The sequence below is a fragment of the Polypterus senegalus genome, chromosome 1 (assembly GCF_016835505.1).
Source record: "Polypterus senegalus isolate Bchr_013 chromosome 1, ASM1683550v1, whole genome shotgun sequence".
In the NCBI taxonomy this organism is placed as follows: Eukaryota; Metazoa; Chordata; class Cladistia; order Polypteriformes; family Polypteridae; genus Polypterus; species Polypterus senegalus.
Genome location: NC_053154.1, coordinates 77,228,980 through 77,248,386, shown reverse-complemented (window position 1 = coordinate 77,248,386; position 19,407 = coordinate 77,228,980). Strand labels below are relative to the sequence as shown.

The window sequence follows — 19,407 nt, the reverse complement described above, 5'->3', positions numbered from 1 at the left end:
AAAACACAAACAAGCAACAAGAGCCAAAACTCATACATTAATGAAAACAGCAAGAAGGAAAACCAGAATACTGAAAATTGGATTTTCTAAGAGCAGTTCATTATTGTATGATTCCATGCCACAAAATAAAACGTTGAAAATGTAGTGTAACTATGAAAAAAACTGTTGCCATAAAAACCAAAACTTGAGAGAACTCAAACAGCCGTCACAAAAATCCAAACTTGGAAATTCTCTATGTGGTGAGCAGATTCTCTTCCGTGATTAGCTTTCACCATCCATCCATCCATCCATTTTCTAATCCGCTGAATCCGAATACAGGGTCACGGGGGTCTGCTGGAGCCAATCCCAGCCAACACAGGGCACAAGGCAGGAACGCTCAGAATAGCTTTCACCAACCAAAAAAAAAAAAAAAACTAGAAGATTTCATTGCAAAAAGCCAAATGAAAATTCTCTTTAACTGGAAAAATGAGCTTGCACCACTTTAGAAAGCTCTGACTGGAAATTGAGCTATTGCCACAAAATCCAAGACTCCAAATGTATTTTCTCTGTAATGTCATTTTGACACATAAAAGGCATTTCTCTAGCAGTATTCCACCACAAAAAAAACCAAGACTTTTCTACAAAATCTTAGGTCAAGGACTTCTGTCGCTGTGCTAGCATTTATTGCTGAGACGCTTAAGCACAAGTCATCAAGGCGGATTATAAGAACTATGATGTGCACCCCAGTAACTCATTAAATAAATACCAAGATTTAAAATAGATGAATTTGTACTGCATTGTCTCCAACTCAGCTAAGACGCAATGCAACAATGTCAATCACCATGAATGGGAAGGAGAGTACTGGCCTTTTGCTAGTCATTCACAAGTTCAGCCTTGAATAAGCAGCTTGCAGTGGCCATGTGGTGCCATCTGTTTAACTTGCTCACCTCACTCACTCCCCTACCAGAGGCTTTAGCATCCCTGCGACTTGCTGGGCTATGTGTCCTCTGAAGTTGTGAGGAACTTGGCCGACCTTTTGCTCTGAACGTATTGCTCTACCTGAAATGGTGATGCCACTGCCTAATGCCTAATGTCCAGCAAATATGCAATATATCTTTAAAAGCCGATGTTGCTTTTCTCAAAAAGCTCACATTTGACATTTTTTGTGCAAGATGTTAAAATATTCAGTGACTTTGATATAGTATTTTTACAAGAATGGATACCTTTAAACAGTTAAGTGCCCTGCAGCTTCTAATATAACTGTCACATTTTCTCTTAATGCATGGCATTATTGTTAGTAATACATTCCTTATCACTATGAACTAAACCTTTAATCTGCTGTAGGAGACAACACCGGGAACATTTCTTAGACTGTAATCAGCTGGAACAAATGGCAGCGGCCAAGGTCACTGTGTCATGGATGCAGCAGATGGCGCAGCATTGATAATGCAGAAAAGGTCAGGTTACATCTGAAATAACAGTGAGCTCCTCTGGTAAGACCACCAAGCTTTTTAAATGTATTCTACTATGGACTGTTTTTGTGAATATATTCTGAAAGATGTAAATGTTGACGAAATGACAGCTCTTTAATATAGTCCAGACATTAAACTAAAAAACATATTCATGGAATCAATTTCAAACCAACCTAAGAGGTTATGAGAGGAAAAAAAAATAAATAAATTTGGGAGAACATGCAGATTCTGCACAGGCACTAAGTAGGCCAGGACACTGGTGCTTTGACAGTACAGCACTAACCTCCCCAGAAGGCTTTTGTTTTCAGAACTAGCCATTACAGTTAGGTTCTACACAGCAGTTTTCAGTCTGGAGAGAAAACACAGCCCACAGACAAGAGAGAGATCACAATCCAGGATCTAGAGGCTGCCAGCCAACTGCCTAGGACCTAAAGTAGCATCCAAGACACAATTTCATCGCTGCACTCAGGCTCAGAAATGTCCTGCTTGGTGTAGATAGTCACTTATGGGCAGGAGCTATAGAACTGCAGACCTTCCCTTGTACAGTTGACTGTTTATATTTAAAATGTTATGCCATTATTCCAGGCCTGGTGACATTTCTCCACAATCATAATGGTAGAAGGATGCTGAAAATATGATTATTATAAAGTACAAAGGGAAACACAAAGTATACATGAAAAGCCCTGTTGAACAACTGGGCCTATCTTTACAAGGAGTTGTCTGGACATGTGGTTTGACTACGAGTCCATTCCCCCCTCTCACCTCTGAGGTCCCTGGCATTTCCTCCATTGCCTGTGGTAACTCTGAAAGCCCCACACCACACTGTAAAAAAAATAATGTTGAATTTATGGTAAAGTACTGGCAGCTGCAGTTGCCAGAATTTTACTGTAAAAAAGAAGGTGACAATATTTTGAGGTCTACGGTATAACTACGGTATAACTGTACAACACATTCCAATAGAAGTGAACATTTAACCATAACCTGAACTCCATGCACTGTAATAAATATGCCAATCCAATAAACCATTAGAAAATATTGTCAGGATCAAACACCAGTACACTGTTTGCATCAATAAACTAGCAACAACCAATAGCAAACATGCATCATTTAACTATACACATTGAAAAGAACTCAGTGTTTAAAGAAGTCACGCCACATTGTATGGTGGAGAAGTAAAGTTTGCTTTTGTGGTGTATGGAGTCCTACAGGTGTACTGGCTTATCGAATGCAACCCACCACAAAACAACTTCTATAACCTCAACAAACCTTCAGCATGCAGGGAAAAATAAATCTGCTAACTTTAAGTTTTTTTCTATACTGTGCAAATGAATGCGGTTCACCAGGATCAATATGGTAAAAGGGGGCGTGTCCTTATGCAAATATTGAAACTTCAGTGTTACTGAAACTGTGCTTTACTTTTACTATTTAACAGTTTTACACTGTAAAGTTAACAGTGATTATTTTCAGTGTAACTGTAATGTATAAGTAAACGGTATGTAGCATATTTTGAAGGTAGAAAAATATTGATTTTACAGAACTTGGCAGTAAAAGACTAATGAAAAGTATTGTTTAAGATACAAAAATAATTTTCAGTAGAACATAAGGTAACTTTTCTTTTTTTCAGAAAAGGTATTTTACTTTTGCCATTTACAGAATTTTTACCGTTAAATTTAAGTACACTTTTTACAGTGCACAACCTGCCTGCTTTAAGCAGTATTGTCTGCTGAGGCACTGTTCTCAGTAATGCGAGGATAGCAAGCATAAAACAACAAGAACAAAAGGGTGAGTGTACAGGGTGGACAGGTGAGCAGGTCGTCATTTCGGCATTTAAGCTTTAGTGGGCTGCTACTCAAAGCCAGTGGCCTTATACTGTCTAGTCAGTGCCCAGGACTATGAAGATGGTGGGAGTCATGCAGAAGACCAAGATACTCCCTTCACAGCATATGCACAAGTGTAATCTGGGAGGTCTAGGAGTAAGGAACATAAATTGGACAGCCCAGGAATGAATCATTCTGAATAATCTGAATGATGTGAAATGCTTTAAGTGCAGAACATCCACAAGTTAGCAGTGTATAGAGTGGCCCACTGACCTCAAACTTTCTGAGGCAGCACATAATGACTTGAATAATTTAATATAGAAAGTCTACAAGGTGCTGGAGGGCCATTACGTCAACCAAACTCTGTATTCTTCAGGTGCTAAATACAAGGTGCCACAGAGGTTTACATTGTCATTCTGACAATTGCAACTTTAAAAATGATTAAATAGTGATTCAATCAAACCATCATTTATAGGATAAAAAGGTGATTGTTTGAACAAATTTTAATTGAGTTTGTTTTTATTGTCATTACTTTATATATATAATATATATAATGTATATACATTCAGTACTGTAAGTCAGTTGTGTCCTTCCATGTACTGAGGGACTCTATGTACATGTCTAAACGTAATACAGGTATGTACACATATATCTTATCACAGCGTCACCTTTATGGCTCATCAGAGGTAAGCACTACCACTCAAAGACACACAGGGGTATTGTCGCTAATGGTCTTTTTTCTATCCACAGCTCCAAGAGGACACCTACTGTAGTTGAGGGCAACTGACTCTGACCTTTCAAGTCCAAGGACTTCAAGACCAAGATGCTCCCGGAAGGTGACGTCACATTTGGGGAAACAGCAGACCACAGGATGGAGCTTGATAGCTCTACAGAGAAACCTTACCTTTGTACCTAGGGCTCTATAGCCTACTGTTATGCTATTTTATTCTTTTTTTTTTCCCCTTGTGTGCCTGTTTATTTTGACTTGCTGGCATTGATATTAACTCTGCTGCTGGGTTTGGTTCTGGCCCTGTGGTCTCTAGACAAAACAGGTAGAGAAACTGTATCAATATCAGTAAACTAGTGTTTTGATAAAGCTTATTTATAATTCAAACTTTAACAAAGTATTAAATGAATCTCACAGACAATTTCAGAATATGAGCACACATGTAAAAAGTATGATAGAAATAATTCTAAAAAGGCAGGGTGGTGCACTGCTGCTCCAAGAACCTGGTTTGAATCCCAGTCCAGTTGCTGCCCATGTTTTCTCCGGTACTCTGGGTTTTCCTTTGTAGTGGATGGCCACCTCGACAATGGAAGGACCGGAGAGAGCTTTTTCAGAACATTTTCTCTCCCAGAACGATAGAGGGCAGCCCATTTGGCTTACAGCAGGGTCACAGGTTTGGAGCATGGAAGTTTAACCCTGCCGGGGCCCATGGCCACCACCAGGGGGCACATGGATGTTTACTGGGCCCTGTTTGGCAGCACTTCCACCGCACCAGGAAGTGCTGCTGGAAGAAGGTCATTGGACATCTGGAGTCCTTCCAGGTGTGCTATAAAAGGGTCCAGTTGCCATTATTCAATGGCCAGAATTGGGAGGAAGAAGGACAAAGCCAGTGTGAAGGACTGGAGGTGAAGGGACTGTGCTGTAATTGTTGTCTTCATGTGTACTGTGCTGAGAAATGGGAAGCAAAAGAAAACTGCTTCCCCACAGAGGAATAAAGCATGTGTTGTGTGCGGAACTTGTGTCCTGACTGTCTGTGTCGGGTTTGGGTGGCTGTACGTGCCCAGGGTTTCACACCTTCCAAATTTAGGTAAACTGGCAGTTCTAAGCCTGTGTCTTATGAGTGAATGTTTTCTCGAGTGATTTATTTTTATTCCTGCCTTGTATTGGCAATATGTGACATTATTTTATATAGTGTAAGTATCATCACAAAGTACTTTACAAGTACAGATCGATAATATCACTGATTACATTTTTTTACAGTCAGAAGGCAGGCAAGTGACAGGTGATTTACTAAGGGCTACACATGGAGTTACACTCCGGGGGAAATACACAAAGCGACTGAAGTGCGCATGCCTTGCTTAACATGAAAAGCCAAGATTACTTATTTAATCTGTTTTTAGTTCTGCTAAAGAGAATTAGAAAAAGTCATGCTCGATAACTAGGGAAATTAAGTGTCACCTCTTAGCCTGCCCCATACCATACTAAAGGTGCTGTGTAGCAAAGTGTTCTTTATTAAGAATACTGTCAATGGAACTCTCAATTTATTAGAAACACGGCCTTGGAGAAAGGTTCAGACATGTGTGGTCTATGTAAAATGGGTGAGCTCTTAGTTATACTATAATTTTAAAATATTCTAATATGTTCATTACAAAATGAAAAGTTATATCAAAATTTAAAAATGCCAAGAATTAATAATATATTATATTCAATGTATGTAATTTGTCTCAATTTAATTATTTTATTGAAAGACAAAAGAAAATATAAACAGTGATAAAAATAGGTTATATATGTATACTTCATTATGCTAGAATCATGAATTATTAAAAGTGCCATTTGTAAGTCAGTAAATTTCTAGCAATAAGATCAAAACATTTAATGTAATGTACAAGAAATGTCACATTTGTGTTCTGTTTTCTTTGAAACACAGTATACAGATGCAAATGATAATTTCAAATAAAGTCCCCTGTCATTTTGATGAATTCTATATGTCAAGACAGTATTTGTTGGGATATTGTCTCACATCATGAAGACCTTTAAGAGGCTGGTCCTGGACTAGATGAGTCCTCTTGTGGTAGACCACCAGAACCCACTGCAGTTTGCCTGTTGGACAAAGATTGGAGTAGAGGATGCAATTATCTATCTGCTCCACCAGGCTTATTCTCGCCTGGACAAAGATGGCAGCACTGTAAGGATTATGTTTTTTGATTTCTCCAGTACCTTCAATATGATCCAGTCATCCTTGTTAAGCAGCTGGATGAGCCTGTGGTGTCCTGGACTATCTGTCGGGCGGACTGCAGTTTGTGGGACTCGAGGACTGTGTTTCTGATACGAAAGTGGGCAACATCAGAGCAGCACATAGGACACTCCTGTACACCTCAGACTATAAATATAACACCAGGTCATGCCACTTGGAGAAATTATCTGATGATTCTGCACTTATGCGGTGTATTGTTAAGGGGGGTAAGACAGTCAGGTGGGGAATTCCAGGTGTTCCCTTCCCTTGAGTTTGTATGTTTTTCTGGTGGGTTTACTCGGCAGGCTTCAGTTTCCTTTTAAAGTCATGTAGGCTGTGGGGTTTTGTGTGTGTGTGCTCGTATTCACCCTGCGATGTGCTGGCACTCTGTTCAGGAATTGTTACTGCCTTATACACGATGCTTACTAAGATGGATGCAACCCTAAATGGATGGCATAATTAAACATGTACTGTATAATGAAGAATTTTTAAAGTTCTGAACATTCCCTGTCCTAAGTTTATAGCTAGTTTTACTTTCACAAAGATGTTTATCGTGTGGTGATTGGTTAGATGGAGAAAGAAAAAGGAAGGATAGGAACTGAAAGTTTGGTACGTTTGATAGAGACAGCACGCATGCAATAAAGAAAGTCTGCTCAGAAGAACATCTATTGAATTCTGTGTTCATGTCTCCGACCACCAGATCACAAACCCAACATTTACACAATATTTAAGTTAAACCTGGGCGATACCCATTAATACATCCAGCGTTTTGGAGCCTCGTCACACCTTCCATAAAGTTCTCTACACTGAACATACATTTGGGGACCCCTTACTGCGAGGGAGCAGCACTTACCACCACACCACTGTGTATGTTTAATACCGGCTTTAATGCATTTCATCATGAAAATGATGTATTTATCTTAGCATTCAGAGAGCAGAAATATCATGAAGTGAATGTATTCTGTGTAGCGATCACTGCTTGTACCTCCTCTCAGTGCAAGAGGAAGTCAGTTTAAAGAAGCATGTAGTGATTAACAACTGGGTAGAGGAACACTTAATACGAAGCATTTAATGTGCTGCATTAGTTATGACAGGCTCTGAGAAAATCTAATAAATTAAAAATTGATTTTAAGATGAAGTTTAGTGTTTAGTTCACAACACTACTTTAATGACAAAATAAACTACGAGAATAAAGTGGAAATGTCGACTTTATTCTCGACATAAACTTTTTTTCTTCACTGTGTCTGTATTTTTTTTTCTTCTGTAAATAGCTGAGGACCTGGTCTGTGCACCTGCATCACAGGCATTTGTCGAGTGAATGTTTTCACTGTGTGGCGATCTGTGCAACGGACGTTGTTGCAACCTGAACAAATCTCTCTCAGTGCGTGCTTGTTTAAAGCTTAACAGCAACCTGCTTGCACAGACTGGTTTCTTGGGTTGAACCATTTGATCTTGCTGACTATACTCATTAGTCCACTTAATCTGTTTGATCATTGATAGGGAAGCTGTGTTTAACGGCAATATGAACCACGAGTGGATTTTGTTGACTGAAGCATAACTTGCATTGAAATATGTTTAGGCTGGCGTTTGTGGTCTTGCAACAGAAAAAAAAAAACTACAGTAAAAAGGCCAGAACTAAATAAAATTAAAACTAAAATTATAAATACAGAACTAAATAAAAATTGTTGACTCCACTGAAACTAGAACGAAATAAAAATAAAAAATAATTTATAAAAGTAAAATAAAAACTTAAACTACAATTAATACCAGAACTGAAATATCACTGTGACAACTCCATTAAGGACACCAGGATTCGCTTCCCAGGTCCTCCCTACGTGGAGTTTCCATGTTCTCTCCATGTCTGCGTCTGTTTCCTCCAGGTACTCGGCTTTCCTCTCACAGCCCAAAGATATGCAGGTTAGATGGAGAGGCGACACTAATTTGGTCCTAGTGGGTGTGTGCACGAATGCGAGTGGGTTCTCCTGCAATGGACTGACACCCTCTTCAGGGAACTACTCCTGTGTTGCACCCTGTGTTTGCTGGGGTAGGCTATAGCTTCCCCACAATCCTGCTCCAGATTAAGCAGGTTTAGAAAGTGGTATGGCCTAGTGTAATAAATCAAGAAGGGGCCACCGAAAAAGATTACATTTAAACTACAAAAAGATAAGAAACCACAGATAATAACATACTGAAGAGTGGAACATAAGATGGTGATAAAAAGAACATGACTCAGTGGAAGGGTGCACAGTAGAATAGTTGTGAACTGCATCCTGATGCATTCTGTGTAGAGATTTCATGTTCTCCCATTACCTGTGGTTTTTCTTGGAATACTCTGTGTTTTGCCACACGTCACAGAAAACATGAGGTTAAGTTAATGGGTGGTTCTGTATGAGGGTGTGTAAGAGTAGCCCCTGTCCTGATTTTTACTTTGCTTCCAGTGCTTGTGGGAGAGGCAGCAGCTCCCTATGATTGGATTATGCAGGTATGTCGACATTATGTTATGAACCATTGGAAGTGAAGTTAGTGAGGAAAAGACATTCTGGAAAAAAATCATATCAGTTAAAGGAACAAACATGTAATTTGTTGTATTTTGTTGTCATATCATGTTTATTTTTAACATAATAGAGCCTTTATTGTATAGAGTGCCTTTCTTTGACTAACACCATCACAAAACACTTAAAATTTCAGATAGTTTGTGTAATGTTATTACAGTTGAATCACAGGGAGGTTAAGTGGGGAGGGAGTGGCACTCTCATGGATTAATGTCCAGTGCCTTATCTGCAAGGCTTTGTTGCCTGTAGTGAAGTGTCTCCTCTTTAGTTCATCCTAATTGAAGTGTTAGGTGCAATCTGCTGAAGTCGATGTGCTATTCAGACCTAATTAGTGCTTGGGGAGCACTTGAGATTACAGAGCAGGAGCAAGGAGGAATCAAAAATATGGATGATGGACCAGTGACAGTAACTCCAGTTTGGGGAACTCAAAGCTGGGATGGTGATGTCAGACAGATGCCTGTCTAGGTTAGGGGTTCAAGAAGCCCACTGTGAGGAACACCTAGTAGGAGGTAAGTCACTTTCAACAAACCTAGCCTATGAATAAGAATAGAATAAAAGGTGGAGTCATTGGGCTACTAGAGAAAACTCCCATTACAATGAATATTCTTCAGCATCTTAAGAGTTACTAGTCTATACAGTATACACACACTTTCAAACAAACATAAAATGGAATACATAAGTATACTGTACGCATATGCAACGATACTAATATTCTTCCTTTTGCTCAGCATCAATATGGCAGCTATCCACACTAGGATAATCACAAACAAAACATACAGGACATGGTTTGCATAGAAATAAACAGACAAAACAATAAACCTGTTGCCCTTCCTAGGCTACCTGTACAGGTGTCTGTCGGTTCCTGTGTACATTGAAATACAACAGACAAGCACTTCCTTAAACTCACCTCTGTCTCTCTCTTCTCCTCTCTTTATTCAGACCGTGGCCATGAAGCAGCTTTAGTCGGATTCCAAAAATTAGTTCAGGCCAAACCATAAAGTCAAAGGTTGTAGTACATACAGTATGTTCAAAGGACAGAGAACTAGAACGTAATTTTGCAGTTTGTTATGTTCCTGTATCCTAAAGATTTCACTAACCCTGTGCAGCTGCCTGCTCTCTTAAAGTGGATTTATCTAGGAGTGTTTGTTTTCTAGAGGCCAAGCTGTATTTCAGAAGTTTGTTATGTCCACCTGGACTCACCCATTTTGGACATTGGCTCAGGAATCTTCTCCAAGCGGTGGGATGCACTGTGGCATCCTGGGACAAAGCAATGCATGTTTTCAGTTGCTTGTCTTTCCATCTGTTAATCATTCTGTTGCCCCTAATTAGTGCCCACTCATACAAGGCATGACATAGCTTAGCTGCCCCAGTCTCCCATTTTAGAAGAAACATAACCTTTTGGGTTGCCAGTGTGATCACTCTGATCCCTGCCTGAAAGGTCAGTGCTTTCTTTTTTTTTTCCTCCATCTTTATATTTATGTAGTAATGGATGGCATGAAGGAACAAGCCTTCCTGCCAGGATGGACCTCCTTACATTGCCTGGCCAGAAGGCCCAGGTGGCATATAGACACAGTAGATGACAGCATTCCCGGGTGATGCTACCTATGCAGACCTATGCATGCTGGAAACTGTAGTCCCATAAGTCAGCCTTTGCAGGTTCCATGGGTGCCACCAGGGGGTGCTGCAGGGATCTATGATTCCTATTTTGTGGGTCTTTCACTTGACCAGGGAGAGGAAAGGAGAAGAATACTTGTGTTTATGTCACTTTCAAAACCTTAGGTTAGGTATTTGTGTTAATAAACCGTTTTTTTTTTAAGTATTTAAAGCCAGGATTTGTATCTGTAAAGCTGTACGGGGTGCTGTAACATATATATATATATATATATATATATATATATATATATAGTGACAGATAGGGGGTGCTGTCGTCCAATAATATTATTTTATTACAATAATAATGTGCACAAAGCACCCTCCACTCCACTATACTCACAAATAATAAACAATAACAATAACCAAATACACAATCCTCCACTCCCAGACACGTTGTCACCCTGCCACTCGACTCAGCTCAACGCTATGGTGTTTCTCTAAGTCTTTTATAGTCCTTGACCCGGAAGTGCATCTGATCCCTCAGTCCATGTGATTACCCTGCCATTACAAGTCAGGTGTAAACTCTTCTTCTTTAGCCTGGAAGTACTTTATTTTTTCCGTCCTCCTGACTGTGACGTACTTCTGGGCTGTATGGAAAATACTCCTTGTTCCTCCCTGCAGCGTCTTCTAGCGGCCCCCTTGGTATCCAGCAGGGCTGTGGATAAAAACTCCATTGTCCAGGATTCCCTGCTGGCCTTCGGGGCATCTCCATGCTGCAGGGAGGGCTCCATCTATCTGGCGGCCTGGGGGTATTGGCCAGGATGAACGACCGGCCATATGCCACAATATATATATATATATATATGCATACACACATACACACCTATATATATGACCTTTATAGTATATGTATATTTATATACTAGGGGGCTTTGCCCCCTGCTCGCTTTGCTCACCAATACCCCCGCCCTGCACTATGTGCCAACCACTTCACATCTCTGCCGCTCACGTATGTAAGTGTCACTTTCACCAAACAACAAATCTTTTAATTCTCTTCGATACACCTCTTCATTGGGAAGAGACACTACTTTTCCCTGATGGCAACACGAATTAGACAATCTACAACTTAAAGTTTAAACCAGAACAATATATTTAATCTCTTTTCGCTGTTCTGTTATTTCACCAAGTAATAATTTCTGTTTGTTTTCTCATTTCTTTGAGACTTTTGAATTTTAGTACTTTCATTATTTCTAACCTGCTCTGCATGTGTATCGCGCAAATGTTTTTGAATTCTTTACAACATTTTACTTTGTCATCTACTCTTTACCTTTTATTTCCGGCCTTGGGTATGGTTAACTGTCTTGGCACAAAGTCTTGTCTCGCGGGACGTGAAAGTATCTCTCTGAAAAAGTCACGTCTCGTCCCTGGCTAAAAAGTCTTGTCTTTATGTGACTTTTTAAGTCACGTTTTTGTCAAGCTTTAAATTGGGCTTATTTTAAAACCTACATATATATGTTTGGTATCACTGTTTTCAGAATTTGGAGAACTTTAATGTGATGTTGTTAGCTTTTCAGATTCTTATTTCATTTTTAAATTATAAACTAAAAAATATCAAGAATTCACATCCTGTGGGACGGGACTTTGTGCCAAAAGATTTAAACATGCCCGGGGCTGGAAATAAAAGACAAAGAGTAGGAGAGCTGCTGTACAGGCTTTTAAATGTTTGAAGTCCTGCACAAGATGCAGATCACGCGGCACGGCAGCAGCAGCAAGCCAGCAGCTGATTGAGCAAAGAGGTAGTAAAAATAAAACTGTGCTTTGACTCCCAATGTATCACCATTTAAGAGGGAGTTTTGAAGGAGCAACCGCTTCTCCTTAGGGTGCGTTCAGCCCCCCTTTTCACAATGCGAATGGCAGAGATGGGGCCAGGGGATTGGTGAATGAACCCCCTATAAATAATAATTTTTCTTTTATACATTTACAGATTTTACTAATATTCTGGCTGCAACTGAACGTTGGAAGGCGAGGGGCGCTAGGGGCTTATATATATATATATATATATATATATATATATATATATATATGGAAAGTGAAAAGAGCACCCTGTAGGCATCCCACCACAAACTGACATTCAAATAGGAAAATTATCTGTGTCTTAAGAACATCATCACACTCACAAGATGACACAGAATAGTTTATTCGGTACATTGTGTATCACATGTTATAGCATACTCACATTAAAAATGGATGTAACCTCCTTCTAGCCTAGTGCAACAACACAGGCTTGTTTGCCATCATGCAAGCGATTGCACAGGATGGATGTTGGTATTTACTAGGTCTCCATTGGATGCATACATGGCCATCACTCATACCCAGTCAGAAAATCATTAAGGATGAGAGACCACCGTTTCTCTACTTTGACACATTACTGCAGGGTTGTATGGCTGTAACGGTGACTAAATGTGCAAGAGTAATGTGCAACTGCAGTTCTGGTTTAAGCTTTATTTGTGTATGGCCAGATTGGAAATTTCTAATGTGACAGTGGCTATGATATGTGCTGCTTTGGACACTAAGTCTGCCTCAGTCTCTCTTCTGATGTACCATCATACTTTGGGCTATTCAGACCTAAGTCTTCAGCTATGGATATCTTCCTCTTCCAGTTGTCACCAACACTCATGCACTGCAGACACCTCACATCCGATGCTTTCTGCAGTTTGTTGGAAAACCATGCGGCTTCATGAAGGGCCACTATATGACCCTAATCAATCTCCATTAATTGCATGAAAGGTCCATAATGACATCTACCAGGCATGATGAACAGAGTACTGTGAGCACCACCAATTGATGGCAGTGGTGTGATCTCCTACCGTACTCTGTTTCACTACAGGGTGCTTCACTGACCTTGAGACTTCTTTCTTTCTGTCTTTACCACATTGTTTTGCAACACTTCAGACTAGATACCTTCTGGGTGTTCTTTTTTTACTTTTTATTAGTAATATATACAGTATATCTCTAATATATAAAGCAGAATGCACATTTGTGTCTGTCAAGTATATAAATCCAAACCACTGAACTTCTCTCTGCCAAAGATTTTACACAGATTCCCAATTTTTACAGAGAAAGGCCATATTCTAGGTTGTGTTTTGAACTTTTTCCCTGTGGGAAATTTGATTTAATGATCACACTTGAACTTTATTTAGGAAGTGTCCCTAGGAGGCATTTTTAGGACTTGGCACAGGTAAACAAAAGTTGCTGCCCTGGGTGGGTTTTGCACATAAGATTTTGGTTTAGAGATAAACTTTTCCCCTTGGGAAATTGTTTAGTGACAACACCTACACTTTAATCTACCGTGGGCAGCCCCTGATATCCCTGCTAGTATATACTGCATATATAAAAACACATATAAACATTGATAGTATTAAAAGGAAAAGGGTGCCTTGTGTTTTTAAAGCAAGTCAATATTTTGGGTCATCTGCCTTAGAAGGCACAAGTCATTTGATTATAATTTTTTATCCTACTTAAACACTTTGTTACATTTTTGTTGCTTAATAACCATTGAATCTGTTTTTACCTATTAGTGACTTTTGAGAAAGAATATATTTTGAAAAGGGTTATATGCATATATATTTTAGCTGTTAACTTTATCAAGAGTAATTTACAAGATCTGAATATGTTAAAAATGTTATTTTTTTAGAATTCGAGTACAGGTTGGTTAATTGACTACCTGAAGGTCACACAGAAGAACAAGGCAGAGACGGAAATGGCAGCCATGAGCCTTGAAGCTTAAAGCCTAATATCTTGACCACTATGCTGCCTGTTCTTTTATGTATAAAGCGGCACTTTCCTTCTTTTGCTATTCAGATTTTAAAGTACTCGTGCAAAGCCCACTATCACAGCTTGACTCCTTAATTAAATACACTGTAACTCCAAAAGGATTATAGTTTCAGTTGAAATGGGAAAGACAACAACCTTCTTTTGATTTACAATCTTTATATGAAAATAAAATTTAAAAAACATTCTGCATTGTGCTCTTAATAAAGGCAGTGTACTTAATACAGTCAATATCAATAAGGGTTAAGCCTGATGACTTGCTAAATTGAACTCTTGGCTCAGCAAATAATGCAGGGAGATCCTTTTCACACAACTGAATGTGAGGCACACTCACTTTGTTTGTATGTATGTATGTATGGTTTCCTAATTTAGACATGATTGTATGGATTATTACTTCTTCAAATAACACCATTAAAGTAATTAAAAAAAAAAACTTTTGTATGACCAATTTCATGAAAATGGGAAACCTGAGTCTGATGTCTCCACTAAAAGGGTAAGGAGCAGGAGCACCTCACAGAAAGGAAGGTGAAACTTGCGCTAGCTGTTGGCTCCTGGAAGTCTCCTGAGATACTGCAATCCCCTTTGACTCTAGTGCCCAATTTTAGATATCAACAAGAAAAAATTCCATCCATCCATTTCCAAAGCTGATTATCCAGTTCAGGATCCTTGAGCCCTTGCACCGATTTCTTGGACAATTATCACGGAAATGTATGATTAACCATGAAAAAACAGACACTCTATGACTGTGTTATTATTGTGGTCAACAGATAATGAAAATTTAAATTGCTTCCCACCTCACAAACAAGAAACAATGTTCGTAAGGAATATTCTCATCGGCCATTAATTGCAAAACCTGAATGGAGAAGCCATAATGCAACGTACTTAATCTTTTAAACATAATAATATAGATAAAAAGGGCTAACCATATTTTGCAGAAATTTCTGAGAGCATATTTTAACAGCAAAATATGCACAATAATATTAGACATTACACAATAAAAATGCTCATCTTTCTCAATAAGGAACAATATGATCTTTCTTCCTTTCCATCTGTATTCAAAGTGCTGCTACTTCTTTTATAAAAAAAAAATAACACAAGAATTCTAAGGTAAATCCCAGCCATTAGTTAAGTCAATATGTGCTGCAAAGGAAATTAAAACTTGCAAAACAGTACATTTTATTAGGTTGTTTTGAATTAATCAAATTGTGTTTTAACAGTTTGCAAAGTGCAAAGCTGAGGATTGATGCCTGGACATATCAGATTTTGCTTCCTTCTGCTACGTTATAAACCCTGTAGCACATTATATTATATTATACAGTATTATATTATATTATATTGATTAAGCTATATTTATGTATAGACAAATAAAAATGCGAAGGACATAATTTAAAATATGCACAGCATTGACTGTCACTATACAAGCTACATTTAAACCCAACAATATGCAGAATGTGCTGCATCTGTTGCCATACAAATTATAAAAATCCTTTTATTTCTTCTAGAGATCTTATAACTTTATTTTAGTTAATGCAAATCTTAATTTATTAAATCACAGCATAATACTAGGTTTGTGATTTTGACAATGAGCAATCAAAGCATTGTGTTAGAAGTTTATAACAAGTAGATTACTATGAAATGTATGCATACAATCATTCCGATTAAAGTTGTATGTTATAACAAAACTATTTCTCTAGGAAAGCTCCTCATATTAAGAACCCACATGTCAAAATTTAACCATATTCAAAAAGTAACCTTAAAACCTACTTACCATCTTGACTGCCCAATTCACATTGCATCCAACTGCATCTTTTGTGAAGGAAAACAAATAAAAAATAGAAAAAGATGTATATTGTCCTTCAGGGTAAATGTACATTTTGACTTCCCATTCATTTATTAATTATACATTTATGAAAAGAGAATCAGAAGGAGCACAGATTTTTCAGCTCCCAGATTCTGACTTCCCAAACAGTCTGGTAGGACAGAGGGTGAATGGGCAAGGCTCACTCCTCTAATTTCTCCCAGATAACTATCTTGCTGTCTAGGCTCGTAACATGGGTAAGCTCCAGGCTGATTTGGCCTCGGGAATATGAGAGCTCCGCGTGTCCCTGAGGCTTGGTGACAGATTGACAGGTTTGGCAGGCCTTGGTTGTTTTTTAATCAGAGGGTTCTCTCATGCACATATCCTCACACACTTTCACCACATGCATTCGCCACACAGACACACATAGCAGCATCTGCGCACACACACACACACACACACGCACACAGGTGCTTGCCAAGGCACTTGTGCACAAATGATGTCATTGCTGATTGAAAGTTCTTTCAAAATAAAAGCTCCCTGTCATCAGACCTCCTGTTCTTACTTTGCTCACATGAATTGCTATTCTGTCAGGAAACCAATGCTTTTCTGTTCATGCTTTGTCCCATTCAGATTCAATATTTAGGTTAATTACCAATTCCAAAATGGCCCTGTGTGAGTGTAGGTATGTGCACGAATGAGTCCTGCGATATATGGGTGCCCACTCCAGGGCTGGTCCCTTGTTTTGCTACCAATGCTGTTGGGAGAGGCCCTGTCTGTCCCACCACACTTCTTATTTGAATTAAGCATGTCATAGAATAAAGTTGAAGAGACTGTATTTGAAAACCAAATATACATTTCAAATATATCAAATTGGATCGACAATAATATAATCATACACAACAAACTCTTTATGCATCAGAGTTTGCATTGTCCCTTTCCTAAAATTTAGATTTAGATTACTAAATGCTATCAAACTTGCACCAGACTTGGTGCAAACACAGGCAACACACTGCTTACTGTACAAGAAATGCAGCTACTTCATTTGATGGAACAAAGAAAGATTAACTGTATTACTCAAGGTAATGAAGACTTGCTATGACCCGTGTGTGCATTGCCTAGTATTTGATTCAGCATTGTGGTGAGACCGCAGTGAACAAGTGAGACAGCAAACTGTTCTGGATTTCACTTGGCTCAGGAGATTTAGGGGACTGTGTCATTTTTGGAATGAGGGAGTGTGGTCTGCATGCTTGCTGAAATAAGTAAAAGAAGAGCTGAGTTTCACAGAATTGAACTAGCAGATACACAGTGGACACAATCAACTGACCATTTGAGAAAGCAGTCAGCTCAAGAAATATCTAATGAGACAATGAATGACACAGTATTGTGTGATATTCCATTCCAGACCAAACCAAAAGGTAGGTGCTGGTGACAGCACCTTCTAAATAAAGCCGGTCCCAAACCTGTTGTCTTTTCACAGAAACACACAGTGCCAGTGTATGGAGCTGTCAAGTGTCATTGCCTGGATTATGGAGTCAATGGTTTGGGTTGATTCAATGGTCGGAGTAAAAAATTGATACCGATAAACCGATAAGCCGATACCATACAGATAAACCATACAGATAAACCGATAACATGACTTATCGTAAGAAACTTTCTTGTTATCAAATATCACCTCAACCAAGTCAGAAAGAGTTTCCTATTTTTTAATTGAAGTGGATGTCAGGTTAAAATATGGGACTAATCTGAGTTAATAAGTATTGAGAAAGTGTTAGCTCTCTTTTGACATTATCTCAGCCATAATTTGACAAGAAGGAATGACAGCAACTGTGCATGACATCTTGTACTGTAGAAGGACCCGAGTGGACCAAATCACAAACCATTTGATTAAAATCGTACCTTTGATTAAGGTGATCAGATTTCCTGTATTTCCTGAAATGGTCTTCCACATACACCCCTGTTTAGGTATCCCAACTCAGTATATTATTCAAACATTTTAATTTGTTCTTTATTTAGGATGTTGCTAATTTCCTATTTCAGTAAACTATGCAGACATGAAACATTCATTTTTGCACAGAGCACTTTCCTCGCTGTACACAGGTTTATTATGCTTAATCTTCAATCTTTTAGAAATGTGTGAATAATTTTTTTATTATTGTTATTTGTGTTTTGTCTGCAACACATTCATATTTTGTCACTAATGTTTATATTTTGTGTTCTTAAGAATTAGTTGTGAACACTTTGAAATCAAGTCAGCTTTTTTTTTGTCCAGTGCCTCCTGACTCACTGGTACCAGAAAACTCCCACAGATGATATACCATTCGACTCGACCTGATGTCTAGTTATACAAGCTGTCAAGCTTCTTGGGCTTCCCACTATTTTGGCCCTACGGACCCAAAAAAAAAATCCTCATTTTTTAACCACTTTTGGAAAATATTTTATGCTGGAAATTACACCTGATAAAGAATAAATCAATAAGTGTCTTCAGCAAAAATGATCAGAAGGACATGACATGATCCTCGATTCATTTGGGGTCAAAGTTACTCCTTTTCACAAAATTACAAAAAATGAGGACAGGTAATACATTATAGGTATGTGGACTGTTGTTTTATGTTATTTTCAGTTAGCTGATCACAAATATGAAAATATGTTTGATATCTGATTCTTTACCGGTAATCCTAGCCCTCTAAGAGCCACAAGTAGGGTATCATTTTAGACTTTGTCAAGGTCAGTGATGATGAATATGAAGTTATTTTTGATCCTTTACTAGTGATATAATCTTCTATGGACCTCTATCAGACAATGAAAAATCACAAGTTTCTATTACAATCAACACTATTTAGACTTAAGCTGAAACACACATTTTGACATTTCAAATATCGGACACAACTATTCTTGTTTATAAACACCCTGAATTAAGGAGGCTTACACTAATTCAGACTTTTTTATTATTTTTTACCGTATGTACATTTTTTCCATGAGCACCACCATTTTGTGTTTTTGGATTTCCTGGAAGCCACATTTTTGCGTTTTTGATCACTGTAATTTTGCCTGTCTTTATTTTTACTTTGACTTTGGTTTTCTTCTTTAAGCTGTAGGCCTTTTTATCAGGCTCTTGATTTATGCATTTGTTAATTATTAACTTATGTCTGTTATTTTAATTGTTTATTTCACAGTTTTAGTTTAATGATGAAAGGAGGGTGCAGATCTCTTATTCTGACTCCAAAAGATTATTTTTACTGTATGTTATGAATTGATTGTCATTATAATATTTGAATTAACATTGACTTACTATCATTTAGAAACCTTAAGGTTATATACCCTTGGAAAGAAATAAAACAATTTCTAATAGTCACTTTTATGTGTAACATCAGAAGTTAAGCGCCGTTTAAGTAGCATGCGTGT

General features: G+C 38.3%; 1 long non-coding RNA gene across 4 annotated transcripts in view; it reads right to left on the bottom strand.

Moving 5' to 3' along the window:
- LOC120527594 overlaps positions 1-16,437 on the bottom strand; it is a 49,365-nt gene extending 32,928 nt beyond the window's left edge. For all 4 annotated transcript variants that reach the window (XR_005633382.1, XR_005633376.1, XR_005633378.1 and 1 more), the window contains exon 1: positions 15,973-16,437. This is a non-coding gene — a long non-coding RNA (uncharacterized LOC120527594). The remainder of the gene's footprint in view (positions 1-15,972) is intronic.
- Between the last annotated feature and the right edge of the window lie 2,970 nt (positions 16,438-19,407).